Source organism: Dermacentor variabilis, chromosome 1 (assembly GCF_050947875.1).
Source record: "Dermacentor variabilis isolate Ectoservices chromosome 1, ASM5094787v1, whole genome shotgun sequence".
NCBI classification, from domain to species: Eukaryota; Metazoa; Arthropoda; class Arachnida; order Ixodida; family Ixodidae; genus Dermacentor; species Dermacentor variabilis.
In genome coordinates this window covers 251,473,071-251,493,335 of record NC_134568.1, presented here as the reverse complement: position 1 = coordinate 251,493,335, position 20,265 = coordinate 251,473,071, and the positions used below count along the sequence as shown (strand labels likewise).

Sequence of the window (20,265 nt, the reverse complement as noted above, 5' to 3'; positions counted from 1 at the left end):
CTACGGCACCGTAATTGCGTGCAAACAGTACTTCTTTGAGCATGAAAGACATTTAGGCGACAAGGTAATATGAGATATTATAGTGGCGTTTGAAAAGTCTATAGCATAATTTCACGCCTCCTGAACCTATAACAGCTGATATGTAAGCTAACGCGTGAAGTATTGAAATACAGGATCCCGGAGGGCTACTGTCGCCAGAATATCTGCCTTTTAATTCATGAGTAAGTCTTAATGGCACCCAAAGCAGGACTAGCAGAACTAGAGAATAAAATGTGCGTAAAAGGTAAGAACCACGATTTGCAGTGAGCAATTATTGTATGCATAACGAATGAACACGTTACTATGATAACTACTGAGACTGACGACATTGATTTGCCTAAGGCCAATAGAAATTTAGTCATAAATACGAGTATTGACACGTGTGCTCGTTTATCCTTCTCCGATGACTGCTCTACGCCGGCTAGTAAATGTTAAACGTTATCGCTCGGCGCAGAGCGCGCCTGCTTGTATCGGAAGCTTCTCGAGTGTTATCGATGCTTCTGTCCGTTGTCTGTTGTCACCGAACCTTGTCTAAACTGATAGTATGCGCGCGATGCGAATTGTGTAGTACTTTCTGTAAGACACACGGGCACCAGTAATTACACTGGAATTTTCGACGGCTCATGTATAAAAGCCAACGCGCTTGGCCCGCTGATCAGATTTTCGATGATCGCCTACCGCCGACTGTGCTCCTTCGAGTGCAACTTAGTTTCTTCAAGTTAGTTTCCTCATTCACAGTTTTCCTACTGTGTTCTTGACCGGCACTACAACGGGGCAATATGAAGTCAAGAATCCTACGGGAGAATGACCAGCCATGAGCAGGAGAGGAACTACCAATACCAGAATTTTCTTCGCATAGTGAGACATCAGTCGTAATGACAGCGCTTATCGCTAGACCCATTAAGTGATCCAGTAATATCTAATTTCATATATCATAGGAAATATATTTCGCTGTGCACGGGTAAATATCATCTCCTAGATGATGTCTAGGTGCCCTTGCACACCGTAAATAGATGGCAATCGCCCGCCACACCTCCCCCCCCCTCCCACTTCCGAAGAAGCGTTTTCGAGTAACAAACCAGTCTGTAGGATGAATACCTGAGTAGTTTCTCAGGTGTTCTATAACCCCTCTCTACTTGTTGTTATTGTCAATGTGGTTTATTTTACGCCTGACAATGAGAACTTGTAGAGACAAGTTGGTCACATGATTCGCGAGCAGCGGTCTTTGTCATTACTTGTTCCCGTAAGTGATTTCGTTTGTTTAAATAGGTGTGATAGAACTGTTGTGTGCAAAACGAGACCACTGCTTGTGGTAACCGTCTCTAAAAGCTTCCAGAAAACTCCCGGACTTCGGGCTACTAGACAAGGACGGCCCCGATTTCTCTCCAGTTTATCTCTTAAAAAAGAACAGCCGATATATATATATATATATATATATATATATATATATATATATATCCCCAGCTGTTGCAGCGCTTACGTAGCATGCCAACAGCTTGTAATCTTTTATTTATTTGTATAACCAATGTACTTGCGCCGGCTACGGGAGCGGTCAGAAATTACACGCAGATACTTGACTGAGTTCGCCAGAGGTATATTTTCGAGACGATAGCAAAGCGATATACTTGTCGGAATATTTGGCACTTTCTAAAATTAAGGGAGAGGAGAATATTGCCTAATCAGCTTTCCATGGCACACAGGTATGTTTGTAAGCGATGATATATTATTATTATTATTATTATTATTATTATTAGTAGTAGTAGTAGTAGTAGTAGTAGTAGTAGTAGTAGTAGTAGTAGTAGTAGTACTAGTAGTAGTAGTAGTAGTAGTAGTACGGCGTGGTCGACGACTTAGGTGAGGAAATAGATTCAACTTGCCTGGGCCACCATGACGCATGCAGCCGCACCATCTTTAGCGGCGGTATCTTGAACACAGTCTCTTGAGAAGGTTCAAGTATTGGAATCCAGAGCATTCATGGAATATTGCGCTGAAAAGAATGATTCGCAATAAAGTACATCAGGGAGTGGAATTTAGAAGTGGATGCAGTCTGGAGGCTAAACTTTCATTTCATGGCAAACAGCGTATCTGAAAATCACGCACGCGTAGTTCAGGACTTACCAGTTTTCATAAAAAGTATCGTACCACCATGTGAAAGTGTGGGTACAACTCACTCCGCTCTAAGAGTCACTCGCCAAGTGGGGCCGAGCGGCTTCTGCTATCGGAAAGAGTGAAATTATGTTACAGGGTTTAACGTCTCAAAACAACTTACGTGCACGGACAGACACCCGTATTCGACGAGTGTTGCCTAATTTAGACCACACGGGGTTCTTTGTCGTGCAACAAAAAGTGTCGTGTGCAAGTCCGTTCTTGCATGCAATCCCTCGCCGGAATGAGGCCGCCGCGGCCGGTATACTCGAGCCCGCGACATTGTGCTAAGGAGCGGAACGCTATATTTACTGTGCTATCACGACTACCACGTCAGGTCCAGTCGGTACGAAGAAAGATAGAGAGAACGGAATATAAAACGAATTGTTACAAAGTACGGTCCCCGGTGTCCAGAACACTATACCGTGTGCGCACGCACACACGCGCACAGTCTCTATAGGTTGACGCTTTGTAATGCATGTCGCTCGCTCGTATTCCTCACTAAAGACAACAATCCCCCCCTTCCCCTCCCGTTCCCGTCACAAAGAAACGTTATAAAGTTTTGGTCGAGGCATATAGCGATGCATATATCAACGATTTCAATTCGCCCTTCCAGTCATTCAATATATCAGGAAGGGCGTTCCATAACCATATATATATATATATATATATATATATATATATATATATGCGGTTACGGAACGCGCTTCCTGATTTCATCGTCTCCGAAACAAATCCTCATAAATTCAGCCAACTCATACGTTCATGTTCAGCTGCGTAACTTCAACGAAATGCATGATGCCTTTCTTTTTTCTTGTTATATACGCGTTCTGTCTGCTCTCTTGTTTGTGAGCTCGTTATTTTGCTTATTAGTGTTGTGTTTTGATCATACGGCATTGTAGTGGTTACTTTGTACATTGTTTGATGCAAGAACTGTATCTCCTTTCTTTTCTCTAATATGTACGTTACCGTCTCCTGTTATGTTTGTGAAATTCTCTAATGTTTATAGAAAATGTTGTGTATACAAGTTTTATACTGTCTAATATTCATATATGTATATTATGCTTTGTTATATACCCCTTGTATATGCTCTTTGAGCCCTACTGTGACGCCCGCCTTTCCAATGCCTCATACGAGGCCTGTAAGGAAATCTTAAATAAATAAATAAATAAATAAATAAATAAATAAATAAATAAATAAATAAATAACAACTGCGGGTGGTCTGCTCCGGACCAAAATCAGTTACACATCGCTCCTCGAAGAGGCAGAACCTATGTTGAGTGAGCTCCTGAACAACCCTTTACAGTACGGTGAACGCGGCTCATGTAGGGGATCTGGAACCGCAAGCAGATGGGACATAATGCTAACGCATTTCCCTCGCATTTAACGTTAAATCACCAATGAATCTTCACGCATACATTGGCCGTCAGGTGGTGGTATACATATTCATTCATTAAAGCCGAGCAGCGGCAGAGAAATGATATGCGTCGCAGTATGTAAACGCATTAAGAAGCAGCGCATGTTTTTAGGCATAATAAAAAAAAAGGGGGGGGGGTGAAGAGATGGCGGAAGAGATGCCTGCAGCAACGCTGATAGATTTTTCCTGCTTGGGCTTCAAGTAAAGGAATTTACCTTGTTATTCACTGTACTTTGTACGGCAGAAAATTACTCTTTAACTACGGCATCGCATTTATCGCCTAGATTGGACAAAATAAAGGCGTTAGTTCTGCAGTAGCGACGTTCCTGAGGGCTAATTACTTTCCAAGACGCTGGCCGCGTATCGGGGAGCGGCGCTCGGCACGGTGGCATGGGCACACATTTCGAGCGAAGAAAAACAAGGGACGCGGCCGCGGCAGCAGCAGCAAAATCATCCCGATTCGAAGGAAGAGAGAAGGACAAAAGAAGGCCAAACGGGCAGCACACGCGAGTCACAGCGGACATGACGAATCGGCACTCAGGCTAATCATTCTGAGTAATTAGCTTAGCGTTTTGAACAATAGGTGTACTCGTGGCGTCCCAGTTGGCCAATTGGTGCACGCAGCTCTGTTTATCTTCAGACGCGTCGCTTCGAAATTAATTTAGTGGGACGCGCAGTTCTTTGCGCACCGCGCTGGGTCTCTCCATTGTCCCCGTCATCCTTATAGAATGAAGAGAAATGCGGGACTCCGGTAGCCCCGAGCCAAGTTTCGTTGTTTGCGCACCTCCACATGCGACGCGTTGGAGTGCGCCTCTGTACACGCGTGTGGTGCTGCGGTGTTCTTTGTAACACTTTTTCCGGCGGGCCCGCGCACGAAGGCTACAACTTTCTGTTTTTACCGCGCCATATAGCCCGATATCGCTGCTGCCGATGCTGCGGGTCTTCGAGCAAAAAATTTGCGTTTGGCAGGCTCGTGTGCGGCAACTATGGAATATTTAATTGGCATGCTCGCTGGCGCGCGTCAGCGATTGGGAACACTGGAAAATGAGCTTAACGCGAGAGCACAGAGCACCGTATTGGTCAGAACTGGACTTTTCTTTCCCCCGCATTCTCGTTTGTACGTGAAAAGCGCTGCCATGAAGGCTGCGGAACGAAGCCGCGTGAGCGGACGGCAACAACACCCCGCAGGCCTGTTGCGCCGTCGCCTTTTCTTTGGTCCGCGAATAATGCGGTCGTCTTGTCCCATCAGCTCGGTTTCTCTAGCTATAGTACGCCATGACCGTGCATCGTACAGTCGCGATCAAAAGTCTAGGAAGCACGGCACCTGTGAAAATTTTAAATTTCTTCTAGCACAGTTTTGCATACTGTAATGGTATCAAACCATTGTACTTGTCGAACTGACGCAGGTAGGAGTGTAGCTCGTGTTTTTCAGCCACGCATGCCTTGGCTTCGAAATAAAATATGAAAATTCGCAGCATCTGTCATCTGCAAGTTTTTACTCACGACTGTACGTCTCGCGACGATTTAATGCCTGGAAACTTACTGGTTACTAACCTGCATTCCCCATTAAAATTTTCGTAATGAGAACAATAGGAAAGCGCAGGAAATTTTCTTTGTACGTTTGACGCAAAATACACACATTAGCGATGGAAAGCATACTTTCTTAGTCTTGTTAGACTTAGACTACGCCCAAGGACTTTCCAAATTGAATGCTTTGACAACACTATCAGAAAACGTGCTCTCATGACGTAGGAAAGTCTCCTGCATGCGTCGATCTACGCTCCTCGCGTAAGGGTAGTGCATCCTTTACGTCCAAGAGGCGTCAGTGGCTCAGTTTTCGCTTAATAAGGAGTTTTTGCGCGAGCACGCCAACACTCCGGCGGCCCGAGGTGAGTGCAAAATATTATAGGTATTGTTCCGTACCTGCATAGGAATTTGCACAGCATATGTTGATCTCGCTACGTACGTCCAGCATCAAAAGCCACGCAGAAGATTATCTGCAGGTTTGTTCTTGGATGTCAAGGGGGCATACGATAACGTATCTCACGAGGCTATCCTCGATGCTCTTGAGATGGTTGGCCTAGGTGGTCGAGTTTTCCAATGGATCTCTCATTACCTTTTTATGAGATCGTTCTTTGTCTGTTCCGGTGATGGTAAAACCGCACGACACTACACGTACCGAGGTGTTCCTCAAGGCAGTGTTCTAAGCCCTACCCTATTCAACCTCACGCTCATTGGTCTCGTTGATCATCTGCCAGCAGCGATCAAGATGTCAATGTACGCCGACGACATATGTATATGAAACTCAGGTGTAACACGTCCTCAGATACATGCAAGACTTCAAAAAGCTGCTACTCTAATATATACCTCCGCAACCAAGGTCTTGAAATCTCGTCAGACAAATGTGCATTGATGGCGTTCACTCGCAAACCAATGACACCCTACGCCATCTCAATAAATGTGCAGATAATTTCTTATGAGAAGACGCACAAATTTCTTGGCATAATCATTGATAGAGATCTCTCATGGAGCCCGCACGTGACCTACTTGAAACAGCGTCTGGCAGCAATCTCCCAACTTTTCACGCTTCTGGGAGGAAAGACTTGGGGAATGTCAGTGCATGCAATGTTGGAATTGTACAGGGCTTTTTTTCTGGGCTTCTTGAGATACAGTTTGCCCGTACCGACCAACACCTGCCAGACAAATCTTCGTGCTCTACAGGCTATTCAAGCTCGGGCTCTCAGGGTTTGTCTTGGTTTGCCAAAATGCACATCGACTGCAGCGACTATTGCCATTGCCCGGGACCAACCTATACAAACACACATTGCGGTTGAAGTGTTTGGCCACATTAGGCACGTTGTCCGCGCCCCTTCCCACCATCTGGCAACACTGTGTACTTCTTGCTCAAAAGCCATACCGAAAGATGGTAGATTTATGAGTTGTTCTACCTGTGAGGGCGAATTCCACCTGGGGAAAAACTGCTCGTCAGTTTCTGATAACGCCTACAAAAAGATGAGTACAGTAACACGCGAAACGTGGAAGTGTCCTTCATGCAAGGTTGATTCGGTTAAGCAACCAGACGAAGTATCCAACCCAGGTGAAGGTTCATTCTCACAGCAACTGTCTGCTCTGAATATGAAACTAGATTCTTTGACTACAACTGTTTCAACATTGATGGTGAAAATTGAGGAACTGTTGTTGGTCAGGGAAGCTAGTGAAAAGGTTGCTTCGGCAGTCGATGACATACGCTCCGCTATCGATTTCCTTTCGTCAAAGTACGACTCGGTGCTTGCTACAGTGGCCGCTAATCGGAATGAGCTTGCAGACCTTCGATCACAAGTTCAATCGCTTGCTTCAACAGCAGTTTCCCAGACACAGGTGATTGACAGGATGAGTGGGGAAATTAATGACCTCGAACAATACAGCAGAAGATGTAACTTCGAGATTCACGGCCTTCCTGTCAAATCTGATGAAAACTTACACTCTTTTTTAAGTACTTTGGCAGGCAAGCTAAACATAACCGATTTTGAACAAGCAGATATCTCGGCAGTGCATCGGCTGCCATCCAGAGGCGACTATATTCCACCGATTCTAGTGCAAACTCGCTCAGTTTCTGTTAAGCAGAAATGGCTCAGGGCCCGGAAGGGCCTTCGTGATTTCGTGCATGACGATGAGTCTCCTCGGCTGTTTTTCAACGATAACCTATCTCGGGCTAATCGCGAGTTGTTCCGTCTAGCAAGGTCACGTGGTAAAGAAGAGGGTTTTCAGTTCGTCTGGACCAAAAATGGCAAGGTCCTTGCAAAACAGTCCGAAGGCGCACCTCTCATTCGTATCAACAAGCTTTCGGATCTTGAAAAACTAACATAACCATGTCTGACATTGGTTTCGTGAAGTGTTCCGATTTTTCTGAAGCCCAGAAGTTCTTTCAGCATCACATAGGCAATTCATTTCAGTTTACTCACGTTAATATTCGCAGTATACGGAAACATTGGGACCATTTTCGTGCGCTGATTAATCCTTTTTATTCAACTTATGACGTTGTTGCTCTCACGGAAGTGAACGTTTCGTCAGACGTGTTATCACATTTCTCGCTGCCAGGATGCCAGTTACATTCTCATACTCGTCAACAACGAACAGGAGGAGGAATCGCAGTTTTTGTTAAAGATTCTTGGTCCGTTTCTGAAATTAGTATTCCTTTTACTCAAGCAGAAGTAGTCGCACTCCGCCTAAGTACACCTTGGTTGTCGTTGATTCTACTCGCAATTTATCGCCCTCCGTGTTGTAACGGTCGAATCTTTTTAGCTGAGCTTGATTCTGCATTATCTTCATTTTCCAGTGAAGAACACGTGTGCATTATCGGGGATATGAATATCGATATTCTACGCCCAACTGTGCCAACAGTCGCAGATTATCTTGACACTTTATCAAAGTGGGGACTAGAGACTAAAATCCACAGCCCTACACGTGAGGAATACTTATCTGGGCAGCTGGTCTCTTCTTGCATCGACCACATAAATGTGCGTTCTCAAAACCGGTTGGTGCGGTCTGCTGTGGTTGAAGTCAAGCTTGCAGACCACTATTTCGTCTGCTGCTCGTTAACGGATGGCTCCAGCCACCCTGCACCTTTGCGCAGCCAGCAAAGCGTGTCAGTACTTGATTATAAGCGTTTCGATGAAAGAATAGCAAAGTATGATTGGGATTCTTTTATTTACAATGTGTCCCCTGCAGACTTATATGACAGTTTCGTCGAGGTTTTTCGTTCACACAAAGCCGAATCTTCACGCATGGTGATCGTTAAGCAACGAAATTTAGACAATAAGTGGATGTCGCCCGTAATACTGGAAGCTATTAAAGAAAAAGATCTGCTCTGGGCTCGAACGAGACGTGCTCCAAACTGTTCTCAACTACGACTGCAGTTTAAACATGAACGAAACCGCGTTAATGCCATGATCCGTCTGGCCAAGCGCAACCACTTTAGGTCTCAGTTTAAAGACGCACGTTTTAACAGCAAGAAAACATGGTTATTGGTAAATAACCTGAAAGGAGCGAGCGCTACTATTTATAATGATACATATTTCATATCTCATTTCCAGAAAGATGGACAGAGCATTGCGAATGACTTTAACAAACTATTTTCTCTGGTTTCTGGTGCATCTGGTACCCCGCCTCACGACTGTCCTATGCCTCCCAGTGTGATGGAATCTGCTTTCCTTCCTGACATTACCGAAAGTGATTTAAGGTGTATACTTTTCAGTCTTAAACGCAGCAAATCTCCTGGTCATGACGGCCTCACTGTTTCTGAATTGTGCAGAAATTTTGAGGCGATTAAGGGTGTCCTACTAGTTATCCTTAATAGTATCATTTCCAGGGGTATAATACCGACATCAATGAAAACTGCTAAAGTTATACCTTTGTATAAGGGTGGCTCCAGAAACATGATGAGTAATTACCGACCTATCTCTATTTTGCCATGCATTGGCCAAATTTTTGAAAAGCATCTACTACTTACCATGACGAATTTTTTGAATACGCACAATGTTCTATCACCTAGTCAGTATGGCTTCATACCAGGAAAAGGAACAACAGATCTTCTTGAAGAATTCTCTGATATACTAAATTCAGCTTTTGATAAGAATGAAGTCGTATGCTCTCTTTTTCTTGACGTAAGCAAGGCCTTTGACAGCATCTGCCACGTTCTTCTGCTTGATAAACTTTCTACATTGGGATTTCGAGGTTCGTTTTTACATTTACTTACTAACTTTTTACAAAATAGGCGCCAATATGTGTCGATTTCAAGATTCCATAGCGATTTCACGGCAATTAATTCTGGAGTCCCGCAAGGTTCTATATTGAGTCCTTTGTTATTCAATCTATACGTTAATGATCTTGCTAACAATGTGCCTGTTTCATTGTTCCAATATGCTGACGACACTGTCATTTTTGCGCGCGCAAAGAAATACACTGATGCTGTAACAGTGTTACAGACGGCAGCTGTTAAAGCTATGGACTGGTTTAAGTCTAACCTTATCAATGTTAATACTTCTAAAACACAACTTATATGTTTTCATAACCCTTTAAAAAAATTTGAGTTGAGTCATCCTGTTTATTTGCATACTTCCTCCTGTTCTCATTGTAACTGTGTTCCAATAAAATATGCGCATTCGGTCAAATATCTTGGCCTGATCTTCGACAGTGATCTCTCTTGGAACTCGCACCTTTCTTTCGTTTGTCAGAGACTTCGTGCTGTATCTTGTGTCCTGTATAATATTAGATATTTTATGCCTTTTTCTGTCCGTAAATGTGTTACACACGCTCTAGCCTATAGTGTACTAAGATACGGAATCACTGTTTATGGTCACTGCACTGTTCGCTGGCAGCGCAGGGTGAATTCGCTTCTGCGTTTACTTTTAAAAAATATTGCCTACGACCTGCCCATCGGTAATAACATTGATATTTTCAGAAGATTAAAGTTTCCAAATTTTAACGCTTTATTAACAGAAACTATTGTGCTTAAACATTTTTGGTGCAGTCAGTTCACCATTCCATATGTTCCTGCACGTGATTTAAGACCAAAATACCGTTACTGCATTCCTCGCTCCTCAACCCGGTACGGAAAGCGCACACGTCAATACTATGTACCTGCCTGTTTCAATATTATGCCACCGAGTGTATTCCGCATGAGAACAAAATACACCCTGAAAAAAATTTTGCGGTACGTCTCTGCGTTGCTTCCTACCACGTAATTATTTAATCGAGTGTTACTATCTTAATTCCATATTGTTGTCATCCCTTTTGATGTTGTAATAGTTCTGTCTCCATATCTGTCTCTCTGAGTTGTTAAATTTTCTTTTTTTGTTTGCTTGTCGGGTTTGTTGCAATATCTCTATTCTTTGTTTTGCTAATGTTCGCTGTCTGCCAGGCGCTGCCACTCAAGCCCTTGGTGAGGCTTTGGTAGGCCTGATTTTTGTGTATGACAATTGATACGAATAAAAGTACTATCTATCTATCTATCTATCTACCGTCAGAAAGGCCGCAGGCATCATTTTGTACTAGGATATCGGAGTATTACTCCTGCCTTCCATCAGGCTTCACCCCCACAATTAAGCCATTGATTCCTCCATGGTGCTTGGTTCGACCCGCAGTGTACCTTACCGTACCAGGAATCAGGAAAAAATCTGAGCTGTCATCACCTGCTCTGAAACAACCAACTCTGCTCCTTTTGCACGAGAGGTACGCCGAACACGTACATATTTATACTGATGGATCGGCAACTCTCCAGTGTTCCTCTGGAGCCGTGGTCTTCCCAGTGAAAGCCACGACTATCAGTTTCAAGACGTCACCCAACGACACCGATGGCTGCGGAACTTGCAGCTCTTCGCGCTGCACTTCGTCTCGTCAGCCAAGAGCAAGCTTGAAGATGGTCAATATTCAGTGACTCGAAGGTAGCACTGCAATCTTTGCTATCAGCCCTGCGGCGCGGACCACACGAACAACTGGTATTTAAGATTAGAGAACTAATCCATACCTTGACTGAGAAAGGACACCACGTGACATTTCAGTGGCTTCCAAGTCACTGCGGAGTCATAGGGAACGAACACGCCGATAACGCTGCTCGGTCGGCTCTTCAAGGGGACGAAGAGGAGCCGATACCGTTTTCAAGGACAGATGCCGCTAGAAAACTTCGAATGCTCAGCCGTGACATCACGTTCTCCTTGTGGAACGCAGGAAGTTTTCAAAACAACCCACTCCACAATCTTGACTCCTCTCTACGCCTTTGCATTCCAGCTGGACTCTGCCGTCGCGAAGCTACCCTGCTTTGTCGAATATGGCTAAGGGTGGCTTTCACCAAGTCTTTCCTTTCCGAATTGGATGGGCCGACGACGCCTCGTGTGAGGACTGTGGTAACGAGGAGACTCTTCAGCACCTTCTTTGTGACTGTCCTCGCTATAATTTACAAAGACGATCACTCGCAATCGCGATAGCACGCTTTCACCTATCACACAGGAACTTATTTTAAAATGCCGCCATCACAAGCCATCGCAGCAGAGAGCGACGAGGGCACTGTTGCGGTTTTTGAGGGCGACAGAATTGGACAAGCGGCTGTAGCCTGAACAGATGTTCATAGTGCTACAAGTGCTACTGTGCTGTGCGGTGGCAGTATGCGGCGACAGTGACCGACTGTGATTGTATGCCTACGCTCCTTTCTTTATCTCTACTTTGTTACCACTTTACCTCCCCCTCCCCTCTCTCCCCAGAGTAGGGTAGCAAACCGGATCTTCCCCTCTGGTTAACCTCCCTGCCTTTCCCCTTTCCTCTCTCTCTCTCTCTCTCTCTCTGCACAGCATAAATAAGTCAGCAGAACGCGCCAATACGAATCTCTCCTTTTTGTCGCAATACGAATCTCTCCTTTTTGGTTTTTTGTCGCATGCATGTTCATTAAGCTCCGTAAAATGTTCAGTTCTCGCTAATAGTATGCAACGCTGTAACAAACGGCATTGAAAATGCTGTGTAAACTTGGGGGGAGGGGGGAATGTGCGCTTTACCAGGCTTCTATTTCCTGCCGAATGTTTTATGTATGCCTGACGGGACGTTATGTAAATTACGTACTTACAGAGTATAGCAGCAATGCTAAGAAATGAATAGGTGGTAGGCTGACTAGGCCTTGCAGCGCATGTGAATGCGAGGCGACCTTCCGTAACTGTTGTGTCGAGACACCAAAGACTATCTTACAAGTGCGATTATTCAAGCATCAACAATTGCTAGTTTGGGTACCAAGTGCGTCGGAAAGAAATCCATAGTTCTTTATGAAAACGATTTGTCGATTCTGAGCGTGATTTAGCGCGCGCATGGCACCGCTGCTTCCTCGGGAGTATCACACGTGTGCTATAGAGGGTGCGGCAGGTATTTGAGAAAAAGCACCTGAGCGAAGCAAAACGCCCTTTCCCTGTTAGAAGAACTAATGTATTTGAACAAAGCTTTATACAAACGTCTACAACTCCCTTTTACTCAATTTAATTCATTGAATCTGACATTAGCTTCAATCATGGGCTCGGTTTGGCTCCAGAAGGTCTTCAGGTCTTAATAAGGTGCTCTCTACAAATGTTAGCAATCGTTTCCACAGGTTGTCTTTGACACTGTGAGAATGCCTGTTGGACTTTCTTTAAACATCAGTCCATCAGGTCCATCAATTTTCAGGTCCAGAGAGTTACCTCCGTATTCAGAAATGCATCTTAACTGGAAGCCCATGTTCGGCTTGATTTAAATCACGCCTGTCGTGAACGCACCAAAAGGAAACGCAATTAGCGTCTTGGGCGCGTTCGCACCAGGCATCATTTATATCAAGTCAAGCATGTGCTTCGAATTAAGATGCATTTCTGAATACGGGGGTTAGAGGCTAGATGTTCGGAGAGACGTGGTCACGAAAATTTTCGGAGAGCAACTCACTCATGCGTGATTGAAGCAAGGTACGTCGGGGCAGAATCTTGTTGGAACATGTATGGTCGTCCGTTGACGACTCGCTCACTTCAAGTCTTTTCCACCATCCCCACCACTTTAACGTGTACAAAAGCATTAATGCAGAGGCCTTGAGGATAGAAATTGGACAGCATGAACTGACCCTCACTGCCGATAATACCGAAGACAATGCATGACAGACGATGGCAATTTAGTATGTCTGACAGTGAGAACATCTGTAGGGCTGATGCAATGTCACCTCCCACATTTGGAAACGTTGCAATCTCCGAATCGCTGCGATCGATGGCAAGTGAGACGAGGACATCATGCCGTTTCATTTCGAGCGTAAGGCTGCAGACAACCATTTTGACGCAAATAATACGTAGATGACTACAAGCACTGTTAAAGCTAACCCAGGAGTAGGGGACAAATGCCTGCATTTCACAGTTAAAGCCTGACGTATGTATGTTCTCGCATCTTCTATTGTGTCCCGTTATACATAGTGCTAGTGCGTTCTTTAGCTAGAAAGTAATTTTAATTTGCATTCTTAGGAGTGCAATCAAGAGAGACAGAGACAAAGGCAGGGAGGTTCGAAAGGTGAGTTTCCGGTTTACTATCCTGCAATGGGGCGGGGGGAAATGCGATACAAAGGAGAGAGAGAGAGAGAGAGATAGGAGGGGAGATTAGAAAAGCACAATAAAAATACGAAACAATAAAGAGAAGTCCAGGAGAAGCGTTCACAATTGTAAGCTTTCACATAACCCACTGAATTGCAAAATGCTCATCAATGCTTGCACGGCCTACTGATGTTATGGTGACTCCCGTCGATAATGTAGAATTATTTTTGTAACAGAGACTGGTCGTCCGACTGGTCGAGCACGACGGAGAGTGATCGTTTCTCCAATAAGTGAATGAACTGTAAACATGGTTATTACAGAAGACAGGCGATAGCAGTGAGTGCCAGGTACATCGTCTGTCTTGTCCTCGTCCTTTTTATATTACGCTCCTTGAATTTCATAACTATATTGAGCCAACTCCTCCAACAACGTCTTGTCATGGTTGTTACAACGCGTTAACAATGCAGCGAAACGGTGACCAAAATGATTAAATAAAGTCCTACCTTTTAGTGGTGCGTCAGCGATGCGACGTGTCAGATACTAGTGCCTCCCGCAATCAGCCACCTCCCCGCACCCACCACCCTACCGCTATCCACTTCAGAGAAGCCATCCTGGCGGTTGAGGGGCAGGATATTATTAATACATTTTGCGGCAGTAGTTGCGGACAACTCCGAGGGGATGGCTATGAAGGTCCGTAGATGGTGTCACTGGCTCGAGGAAATACCGAATGATAGCACACGTCTTCTCTGCAAGCGTTATAGGAATGGAATAACGCGATTAACTTAGCAAAGGGACCGGACGTCGGGTCGGCTTCGCAAAGCTAAGTAACAGCGTCAACAGAGAGGAAACGCCCCCACCATTTGGTCTTGTCGGACGGCTTGCGCCATTTAACTTTGCATGTGCTGGAAAATGCGCGATTATTGCACCACGATAACTGCACTGCAACATGAAGCCCTTCGAGCTCTGCACCCCTCGCGGAGAGGTGGCAGCGTGGCATAAATATGTGCCATTGTTGTTTACGCGATTGAGGACTTCACTAACAACGATACACTTAAACCAAGCATAGCTGGGAAGTGAAAAAAAGAAACACGAAACCTTCACGCAAATTTATGTAACGCTTTCTTCAGAAGAAAACGCCAAACACGCATGTCATGACAAACTTTCGAAATTGTTATCTATGATCTAGCTTTTATATTTACTCAATCCGAAAACTTAATACAAAGCGCAGGCACTTCATTCTGCCGCCGGAACAAAATCTGACAGGGCAGTTATCGAGTACCGAACAGGCGCTCTACGCGTCGTCAAAAACCATTACACTATATTGGGTGCCCACTGATAAAATGAACACGGACGTCTCATCTGCTAATCTGACGTGTTCAAGTACGTGATTATGCATACAAGGATATAACGTGTTGCGGAAATTTTGCGACCTTCTGCCGGATTGAGCACAATAGGTACATAGCATATGAGTTCTTGGAGGTAAGCAGCATGAAAGGAGATCACGAATAACGAAGTGCCAAAGGAGTGGAGAGAGCGCCGAGCCTTGTGAACGGCGGTGCACAGAGTGACAGATGCCTTGGCCAGGCAGGAGCTTTTGTAAACTTCTGTTGAAGTTGACGTTGGCACTGGGGCAGCCAGCTGGACCTCTCGATATGCCGACACGAGCCACTCTTCTCCATAGTCCAGTCATCATGCATCGAAACACTCATGAGATCTCTGTACTGCGGACACGCACGCGAAATATTCAGCTGCAGTGGCGTGCAATGACGCGGCACGTTTCTTTATTCGCCGCGCACCGGCCGTGGTGGCGCAGGGAAACTAAGGCGTCGCGCTGCTAAGCTCGAAAGCGCGGGATCGAATCCGGGCCGCTGCGGTCGCATTTAGATGGAGACGAAATGCGAAAACGCCCGTGTACCGTGCATTGGGTGCACGTTAAAAGAACCCCGGCTGGTCGAAATTAATCCGGAGCCTCCCACTACGGCGTGCCTCGTAATCATATCGTAGTTTCGGCACGCAAAACTCCAAAATTTATTTTTTATTCGTTGCATACATGGATTGCGTTTAAAAACTGTCACTTCGGCGAGTATAGAAAAAAGGAAAACAGATGGAAAGAACACTCGTGGACGCCTTCTATCCTAGAGCATCATTAGGGTAACTATCCTGGAATTTGCATTATTGCTGTTGTTTCATACTTTCCCGATTGAAGTTCGAGCTGCGATACATTGGCACGAAATTGCTTCGCAGTTCGACCAGAGCAGAGCATGCATGACCCTAATTTGCCATCGATGAAGGTGCACTGGTGCACTGCAAGTGAAGCTGAACAAAAACGATGGAAGGGGGTGCACAGGCAATACCTTGCACTTCGTACGAGCCATATGCGGTGATAATTAATCCGGTGCCAAGCGTTGCAGCGTCTCATATATCATGCGTCTGTTGAAGGACACGACACAGGCTCTTTTCCCTGCTTCGGCTTTTTTTTTTTTTGTACTGCTTTTTTTCTGCCTTTGGTGGACATATACGTACCAAAACAATGAGAGTGGCGCCCCATCCCCTCACCCACCCACCACCAGTAAAAAAAAGAAGAAAGAAACAAAGAAAGAAAGGAAAATAAAAGAAAGAGACCGTCTGTATTGAGGTCGGCTGAAATGTAGATGTGCCACGCCGTAGTAACCGCTGGTGCTGCAGTCTGAATGGCTGCGGTAACCGAGCCATACGGGTACATTTCATTCAGTGCTTGTATAAGAACGGCGACTCCATGACCTCTCAACTGAGAGATTATTATTATTATTATTATTATTATTATTATTATTATTATTATTATTATTATTATTATTATTATTATTATTATTATTATTATTATTATAGGAAATATTGTAATATTAATATATCGGGGTCCTTGTACAGACTTAAAAAGGAACGATAGGGGATATTGCAATACTATCACCTCAGGAGGAGGAGGAAAGAGAAAAGTAGAAGGCAGGGAGGTTAACCAGAATAACGTCCGGTTGGCTACCCTACACCGGGGGAATGGGAAAGGGGAAAACAAAGATAACAGGGAGAAAGAGAAGGGAAGGAAATGAGGAAATTGCGGCTCAAAAACTGAAAGTATTCAGCTCAACGGACAGCTAGAAATGGCCTAACTTTGGCCGTTTTTGGTGGTTGCTCCGCAAATAATCGGCAACGTCCAAATGAGCGTTTTATGTCACGACACACACCCTTCCCGTCCAGTCTGCAAATTTAGTGGCTCGCAGAAAGCACTACGAAGTACGAATCAAGGTTGTCTGCAGGGCGGGAAAAAACAGGAATAAACGCTGCTTGTTTATGGCACGTGTGTCAGCTCCAAAGTTTCATGTGCGCCCACTACATAATATCACCGAAACGGGTGCCCCACTTTCACTGGCAACGTTGAGGGTTGAGACATCGATGTTTCTAATTACCTCTGCTTGAAGGGGCAAATGGCCGCGGCAGTTCGCCGAAAGAAAGGAAAAAAAACATCCTTTATTGCGTAGACAATTTTATTACGCAGAAAAATTTGTATTGAAGTGAATGCAATGCAGAGACTTAGCTCGCAGCGGTGAAGGCTGGTCCTTTTCACATAATGTGATTACCAATGTGACCACGTCTGAACAGAATATTGTCGCGAAGAGAGTGTACCGCGGCCCTCTTTGCTGTCTTTCCGGGAATTTTGTGGGCTCCTTGACGCGGGGCAAACCTTTGTACACAAATGACCTCGACGGCGCCGCGGACAGTGCTGCCGCGCGCGGGTCCCTTGGATGCTGGGGAAACTTATTTAAGGAATAGTTTGGGGTAGTTTTGGGAGTGAGCAAGTGAAGAGCAGCAGACGGCGCATCTTCACCAGGGGAGACCAGGCCGGTCAGGCAGGCCGACGACGACGGGTATGACATCGTTCTGTTTGTAGATATTTTTGTACAGTTTAAACTTACGGCAGATGCCAAGTGAATAAACCTAGTTATTCAAATGCTACTCTCGTCGTCGTACCTGCGGATTTGGACTTTCCCCTGCCAGAGCTCATCCCCATTCTTCTTCCGTCTCCCTGGTGAGTTGATGCGTCTGATATCTCACGGCTGCGTCACTTCGCTACAATATCCAGAAAACGCTGTTGCAGCAACAGCGAGGAGGCATAGAGCACAGTTATTGCGCTTTCGAGTGCTGCTGGCTTTAAATACTGTTCCACATTTCGAGTTCATGACGGCAACCTCCACATGCCCGCAACGTTATTGTCAAAGCAGCTACTGACCCGCCGCGCTAGCTTAGTGGCTATGGCGCAGTGCTGCTGAGCCGGAGGTTGCGGGTTCGATCCAAGCCATGGTGGCCGCATTCCGGTAGGGGTGAAGTGCAAAAGACTCCCCTGTTCTTAGGTGCGTGTTAAAAAAGCCCAGGTGGGCAACATTAATCAGGAGTCCTCCACGGTGGCGTGCTTCATAATCAGATCATGATTTCGGCAAGTAAAACCCTACATTTTTTTAACAGCTACTGAAGCAGTGGCCAAAAGTAAATTATGTCAATTGCAAATCACTTGCTGTCAGTGAGTAAATCCCAGTTGCAGTTAGCAATGCAGAAAACACTCAATGCTTACCGACTGACCGACCTATTCTATCATTAGCCACAGAGAGGTCCTCAGCATTGAAAGCTTCAACAAGTTGCATCTCTCGAACACGGATAAGCTTGTCTCCCCACAGATTACACTTAAAATATCCGTGGAGGGGGATGTCGCTGGCCAAGCTCTTCGAATAAAGTCTTTTTCACCACCTGTTGGTGAGGGCTAACGTAGAAGCTCCACACTCAATATATTGCTGCCTAGCCGCGTATTTGCACAGCAGAGGTCTGCATGCAGGTCGCGTGGAGCAGCGGCTGTATAGCTGGCTGGATGATCACCTGCATAATTTGCGCATATAAAGCCCTCCCTGCACTCGCACACTTTGAAGTCACCAGGAGCCCCACTTCGTTAGCACCCAAGACACTGTTTGGCCAGAAGTTCGAAACGTTAACATTTGAAACATCGCGATGGTGTATCTCCTGTAGCTGAAGTTATGACTGAAGTGCGAGCCAGTGTTCACAGCGCAAGTCTGCATCCAGCACAGCTGCTCCCTGCGCGTGCACAATGCACTATTCAAAAGGACGCCTGAAGAGAAAAAAAAAAAAGCTGAGCTGTATTAGAAAAGGCCGTAGACGCATCTCGCAGTGAGCTTGGTAAGACAGAGAAGACGCAAAAACGAACAATGGGCGTTGAAGTATCCGCACGTCACATTTCTTGACCGCATCTGCTCTCACCTAGCTAAGTTTTTTTTTTTTTTCAGTAAAGATGTACTGCATTGTATTTTAGGGTCTCCAAAGACTCTGGTAAGCTTGGAATCTGGTAAGCTTGGAGAATTCTTACGGCGCAACAACAGCCATAATGTAACAAAGTAGTTGACCAGCCGTGGTTGCTCAGTGGCTATGCTGTTGGGCTGCTGAGCACGAGGTCGCCGGATCGAATCCCGGTCACGGCAGCCGCATTTCGATGGGGGCGGAATGCTAAAACACCAGTGCGCTTAGATTTAGGTGCACGTTAAAGAACCTCAGGAGGTCGAAATTTTCGGAGTCCCCCACTACGGCGTGCCTCATAATCAGAAAGTGGCTTTGGCACGTAAAACCCCATAATTTAATTTTTTTAAAACAAAATAGTTTGAAATTCGTGACGTCACATTGACGTAAGACGCTGGGGGATTAGGCGCGATATTAAAACCAAATTGACGTTTAATCTTGATTTTCTATCCTAGGAAGTAAGTAATTACGGCGAAGTTAACGGAATAAGCTTTTGAAATACTATTCTAAGCTAAGCTCATTTAGTGTTTCTGTTTAGCGTCTTTTATGAACGTATTACCAGAGCGATGTCGAGATAATACTTGGATGAAGTAATTCGAATCTACTTGAGTCCGCAGGGAGTTTCGCTTCCAAGCAGGATGACACGTGGACTCTTCATTGCAGATTCAATTTGGAAAGCAAAACACACGTACGCTGTGGTCCTCACGCCAAGCGTCTCGAGGAAATGAATCTAGGTTTCACGATACGTGAAATCGCCACACTCTTATGTGAGTATCCTACGTTCTGGTTCAAGTTTACCTCGGTGTGAGTATATTGTGCCCTACCAATCGGGAGCAAAGTTGCAGCACAAGTTATCCAGGTAACTCCTAAGAAGAAAGTAACAGAGTTTAGGATACTTAGCAGAGAACCAAAATGCACGTTACGCCGATGTTAGCGCTATCGCGGCAGCAGTGCACCTTGGCGTCACGTCATAAAAGTGGGGAGGTTTGGTCAAGCAAAAATTCACCAACGATTACGACACTTCCTAATGCGAAATTTGAGCACAGCTTATACGTGTTTTCATTTCGCGATATACTGGCTGGCGCGGACGATCCGTCTAGTGCGGCACGTTGCAAATGGAGCGAAGTGCGGTGCGACTGCCTCGCTAATCGGGAGATTGCGAGAGCTAGGGCGACGCGTGGGCCCGATTCACAGCAGCAGCCGCTGACACACCTCCCAGACAACTCGCGCTACTCTGGCGCCATCTCGTAGCTATTGTCAACACACTAC

The 20,265-nt window shown here is 45.4% G+C and overlaps 1 long non-coding RNA gene across 1 annotated transcript in view; it reads left to right on the top strand.

Annotated features, from left to right (window-relative positions):
- LOC142573270 (uncharacterized) overlaps window positions 1-19,708 on the top strand; it is a 29,688-nt gene extending 9,980 nt beyond the window's left edge. Inside the window, exon 3 of the long non-coding RNA XR_012826277.1 lies at window positions 19,660-19,708. This is a non-coding gene — a long non-coding RNA (uncharacterized LOC142573270). The remainder of the gene's footprint in view (window positions 1-19,659) is intronic.
- Window positions 19,709-20,265: the final 557 nt, after the last annotated feature.